The 6,190-nt window shown below is 49.2% G+C and overlaps 1 pseudogene; it reads right to left on the reverse strand.

Moving 5' to 3' along the window:
• Positions 1–2,455, reverse strand: part of LOC119350323 — an 84,737-nt pseudogene extending 82,282 nt beyond the window's left edge.
• Positions 2,456–6,190: the final 3,735 nt, after the last annotated feature.

Consider the following 6,190-nt stretch of genomic DNA (forward strand, 5'->3'; position numbering starts at 1 on the left):
GTCGCCGTCTTTTGTGATGGTCATGAAGTTGCGGACGTTGTCAGCCTGCATTTGTAGCGTTGTGTCTATCTCACTGTTGGACGGTTGATATCTGAGGTAGAACTGCCCCGATGTACGAAGGACATCTTGATGGATGATTTCTGCAAACTCCGACTGGATGCGAAAGAATTCTTGTCGGAGGTCCGCGTCCTGGATTGCCGCCAAGCATGCGGCCCAACCTTTGACATTATTTGGTAGCAGAAGGTGATTATGGTTCCGTACGATTGCCCGCATGTGATGGAGGGCGTAGTAGGCATCCTTGTGATCGCCAGGCGGCTGCTTGACGTAGGGGAATATCGTATTGTGGGTGAATACGTGCCTGCTGTACCTACGAGCTAGCCTCTTAAAGGTGCCTCCAGATGTGGCGTAGCCGGAGAGAGCATCATCAAGAACTTTCTTGATATTTGTGTAGTCTATCTTGGATTCATGGTCCGGGTTGAAATACGTGGCCATGGAATATTTCGGGCTTAAGAGGATGAGTGTGCAATGTGTGTCACTGCACAGAACACAGAATGTTAGAAAAAAAGAACGATCGAAATCTAAAATCATATGTTACGGGGCGGTGAGGGGATGACTTACTCGGGAAAGTAAGGCACGAGGAAGTTATCCTTATCTGGGTTTGCTAGAATGACGCCTTCGAGGTGTGAACTCATGACTTGCCGGTCCCAGCGCTGCCCAAGATCTTGGCAGGCATGTAGAAGGGGTCGACTATCATGATGTCCGGGGTCTTGTCTCGAATGATCAACATCTCCATACTCATCGAAAACAGCCGAACGAAGGTGTAGTGTAGCGGATGAAGGTTAAACATAGCAAAGATGTCATCAAACCGCAGGACGATCGTACCCCCGATGGCACCCTCCACAAAGCCCTTGCCCTCTAGCACCTTGGCCACGAAAACCGGGTATGCCACATCATTCTGGGAGAGACGCCGCTTCTCCAAAGAAAGAACACTGTCATGCAGACTCCGCATAGCACCGGTTGTAGCATTGAGCATATTTGTCAGTAGCATCACCCTACCCGCCACATGCACCCTCCTGGAGATATCCTTAGGTGAAGGTGGCCCGTCCTGAGCATGGATCATACTCGATGTCGGCTGGCTCACACCGGCGCCCTTGTTAGTCTTTCGTTTCTGTCCTTCTTCTTGATCTGCTATAATGGGACCGAGTTCTGCTCACGGACCGCCTTCTTGAGCGTGTTGGGGCTGATAATGTGTCGCACCTCAGCTATCTGAGGCTCGGTGAAGGCGGCAGCTGGAGGCGTCTCCTGAGAACTGAACGCCAGACGATGCCTGTTGCAACTGGGTTTCTCCACTGTACCAGCTAGATCGCGGTCGTCTTGGCTGGATTCTTGAGAAGGAGGCCCGCAGAACTCGTCACCGTACCCATGTTCGGCAAAGTACTTATAGACGTTGGTAAATGTACCGTCGTCATTGTTGTCGTCGTCCGGATCATATGCCATATGCATGTCCGGATCCTGTGCCATAGGGATGTCCGGCATGTCCAGTAGCGTTGCGGCGTTCTTGGCATGGCTTGGCGCCGGCACGACTGGCAGTCTTGTCTGTGGGGTGGTGTCTCCCGCCCCCAAATGAATCTGGCTCTTCGGACAAAGCAGGGGCCAGCTTACATAGGCGCTGAAGGTCATCTCATCATCTTCGCCGACCCAGCGGGTTGAATCGGAGGTAACAGCTCGTCGCAGCCTTGCAGCACCCGAACCAGTTCAACCCTATACACTGTGGGTGGCATCGGATTACCATGGAATACGGGGTTGCCCGGTTGAACGACCAACTCGCCGCCCACGAAGTGCAGGAGAGTGCAAGGAATGTCGGTGGTGCCCTGCGAAAACATGTAGGGTGTCAGGGATGCCCAGTCAAAGGCAAGGAGATGAAGTCATCGGCCGAGAGGCTTAGTTACCGTGATGCTGTCGATCCCGGCTAATGTCGAGGCACCGCCAACGGCAAGCGTGCAACTGACGGAGGGGCCGCTGGCTGGCGAGGTGACGGCCGACGTACACCTGGGTGCATTAAGCTCCAATGCCGTGCCGGCACCGGAGACACGAATACCGCCTCCGTTGGAGACACCAATGGCGCCGCCTGCGCGTTGTGCGAGTTGCTGGCCATGAAGCTGGGAACTGGGGGAGGCCCCTGTTGGCCGCCGGCAATCCATGTCGTCAGCCCATGAATCAACGTAGGCACCATGGCGGTGAGCGTCGTTCCCAGTTGTTGTTGCACTTGCTCTTGGACAATCTCCAGAATCCACACCACTTGTGCCTTGAGTGCTTCAACCTCGCGCGACTGGCTTTCCGAGCTGGTCTTTTTCTCCTTTTGCCCACCAGTGGTATAGTGTGACGACCATTTTGTGGACAAGCCTTTGCCGGCCACATGACCAGCTGATGAGAGCTTACTAAGCTTATCCTTGTTTTTAATTATGTTCAACGCCCTATTTAAAGGGGTGTCGAAAGGGGAGCTCTGAGACGACCCCGCGCTACTGCTTTCAGTGTCCTGCGGAAGGAATGTGAACCATTTAGAAATATTGGGGATTAATTAGAATGCAACCATATGGAGATAATTACGCGGGGGTGTATTCCTTACCAGAACAAGCTCAAGCACCCTGGTCTTCAGATCCGTGGTAAGCGCCTTTGTTACCGGGTCCTCCTTGTACCGGGCCTTGAGAAAGTTCCTGGTCTGCTTGTCACGGTATTTCTTGAAGCGGGGTGGTACGCCTTGCTCGGCATGCTCTGCGTCCTGCTTGTCCCATATAGGCTCCGCCACTCTGTAACCGCCGGGACCGAGTTGGTGGACCCCTAAGTTCAATTGACGCATTTCTTTCCCCCACTGACTTGATTCGGAGGTTGCGCTGCTATCGCACTTGATCTTGAACTCCTTGTAGTCATCTTTGCTGATCAAAGGATATTTCTCCTTGATCTTCTCATAACTATCACGTTTTTCAATCATTGCCTTCACCGTGCTTCTCCAAGTAGACAGGGCCATGCTCATCCTCGTGAGGGCGGCACTGTTCACTTTATTCCCTGAGAGGCATGTGTTTGCAAAGTCAGCGGGGAACTTGTATCATTCGTGCTGCTTCATGAAGAGGAGGCTGCGCAAATTCCCTCGGTCCTTATGCCTTAGGTTCTCGGTGTTGATCGAGACGGTGCTCCGGAGAATGCACCCGAGCTGAACCGAGTACCCCTTGACTACTTCTTTGGGCACCGTCGGATGCTCGTCGGCGTTCACTTCAGTAAATTCCTCCTTGACGGTGCCAAGCATGCTCGGGCGCCGGTCCTTCTGTTGCTTCTTCGGTTGGCTGCCATCTATGTGTGCGCCGCCATCATCAGTGGTGGCATCCTCGGCGGCACCATCAGTGGTGTCATCCCCGACGCCACTAGGGGTTGTGTAGTCAGGATTGGTGTCTTCCGCTGCATCCTCATAGCGGTGAGGTTCTTCCTCCATCTCCTGGGACAGCTCCCAGAATTGCTTGCCGCCGGAACCACCGGCCTCATCGTTGTTGGCCATGTTTCGCTCTAAATAGGAGAAATTTTTTGTCAAAAAGTTGGTTATTGTCAAGGAACAAGATCATGGTCTCATCATTTAGGGTTTGTCGACCCCGAGGAATCCTAAAAGCTATGCTTTTATCATTTAGGGTTTGTCGACGCCGAGGCACCCTAAAAGCCTAAGCGTACATCATTTAGGTTCTCATCGACACCGAGGTACCCTAAAAGCCAAGGTTTTATCATTTAGGGTTTGTCGACGCCGAGGCACCGTAAATGCTAAGTTAAGTTTTCATCATTTAGGTTGGGCCTAATCACTTGGCTCTATTGCCACCTATGGTTTAATGCAGCAAGAATGGCGGGGCAGTTGATCCTACTTAATTAAGTACTAAGATACCCCGGCCCATGCATTAGTCGCAAGTACCCCATATGTCCTATTGTTAGCAACGTCATGCTAAAATTCACGGAAAATTTCAGCATGACCTTTGCTGAAAATAGGATATATGGAGTACCCGAATTTTCCGGAACGGAAGTTAATCGACATTCGGACAAACTCAAGGGCCTCTCAGGGTACCTGCACAATCACCACGACACGATGGTCGGAGACAAAACCCAGCAAACTAGCAAAATCATCACAAATTGTTTTCTATAAAAGATGATCATCATCTTTACAAGTCTTTCTCAATGTGATCACAAGTAATTCCGAGGCATGACAAGTAATTCAGAGCATCACAAGGCATTAGTAGTTCAGTACATGAACAAGTTTTACAAAGCACATCAATATGTATTGTATTTCATTGTGGAGTGATACACAGTATGTTACAGCAAAGAAACAACTTAATCCATGCCTCAGCTTATCAACAGTCATTACTTGTCAAATACAGAAGAAGGAACAATTAATTTGTGACATAGTTACAAATGATGACAGAATAAAGAAACACCCTACCCATTGACACTCCTGGTTTTCTACAAACACCAAGTACTAGGGCACACAAAAGTTGTGAAATTTGTGTGCCTAACTGAATTAACTGAATTTTCAGTAACCGAATAAACTGAATTTTCAAAACTGCAAGAAGCCATTTAAAAAAAAATCCTCTCATCTCATATGAGGAGTGTTAATCCTAAGACTAATAGTTTGTTGTGCAGTACAGCTACAGTGATGCCATGTCCATTTGTCCCTCCCCAACTAGATACTAGAGTAGCACTGTTGATGCCCTGTTCTTACTGAACTTTATGATAGTATATACAACAGTTTCAGTGAGTGCATTTATCACTTGTTGGAGTATGCTACAGCTTCTACAAATCACAAACTCCTTTAGTTTACAACTCAATTTTAAATGCTTAAACCACATAGCAAGAATCACTCATAAATGACCATCAGGTTATGCAGGTACTTGAGGCATAAATAACTATCAGGTTATGCAGGTACTTGAGGCGTAAATGACCCACATATATTGTAGTACTTGAGGCATAAATAACCATCAGGTTATGCAGGTACTTGTTACAAGCCCATAGCAAGAATCACTCACTAGAGTTATTCCTCAGCCAGAGGGATGTACAGAGTTTTTGCTGAATGCACATAGTGGTCTATATTTCAAACAATTTGTTATAGTCAGTGGCCAAAATTGCACATATGCTGCACAATTGTGATCATTGATATTTGGGATGAGCATCTCTAAGCCTAATAGCATGGTTCAGTTTGCATTCTTACTTACACATCTATGCTACACAATCAAGTGAGCAGGACCACAGCAGCTCTAAATTTCCAAGAACAAGAGCAATATATTTTCAGAGATGTATAGTTGAGATTGTGCAGTCAGCAATCAAAAGAGATTTTCTTGCAGCTATATGTATTTGCTAATAAATCGTTTCTCTCTTCTCCCAGTTTATAATCTGGAGCATGTCACAATGATTATGCCCTCTTTTTAGCTTGCATCGAACTCTGAATTTAGTGCATGCAGTCAAAATCTGAGAAGCGTAGGAACAAAACATCCATGAATACCCAGGTGACAATTAAAACTTGGACTGAAAGTTCCCTTTCCCATTCAAATTTTGTTTCTCTCACCCATACATTACTAATGCAAATGATGAAGTGTAGTGCTGCCACCAACACTTGTGTTCATACCAGTACACTGAACTCAAAGCTATTGTTTCCTGAGTTCGAGAATGCAAAGGCTTGCTAGTACTGTCGAATTAGACTGGACAGATCAAATGTGCTCTTGAGATTGAACGAGATTGATCTAGGGTTTGAGCGAGGCGCACCAGAAGACGGCGAAGACGGTGAAGCAGAGGCAGCGGGTGACGCCGGAGACTAGCAGCTGCGTGAGGAGGAGCACGAAGAAGGCACAGACGCCATAGACAGTGGAGGCGTCGGTGTCGTAGAGGCAGTAGGAGTGCTCGTCGTACTCGCCGGCACCACCTTGCCCTGCAAGACAGAGAAGGGTCCATCAGCCTCGGCGCAGGCGGGGGGCAAGGGGAGGAGAGGGGTGGGAAGGTCGAGGGGGCGTACGGTGCTGCGTCGCTGCTCGGCGCCGACGGCGAGGAGGAAGGCGAAGACGTTTAGGAATATTAGGAAGCCACAGAGCGCGAGGGAGGCCGGACGCGAGACGGCGAACCCGGCCTCGGGCGGAGGGGGGACGGCGAGGGAGGCAGCGCTCAGCTCGGGGAC

Source organism: Triticum dicoccoides, chromosome 1B (assembly GCF_002162155.2).
Source record: "Triticum dicoccoides isolate Atlit2015 ecotype Zavitan chromosome 1B, WEW_v2.0, whole genome shotgun sequence".
Taxonomy (NCBI): domain Eukaryota; kingdom Viridiplantae; phylum Streptophyta; class Magnoliopsida; order Poales; family Poaceae; genus Triticum; species Triticum dicoccoides.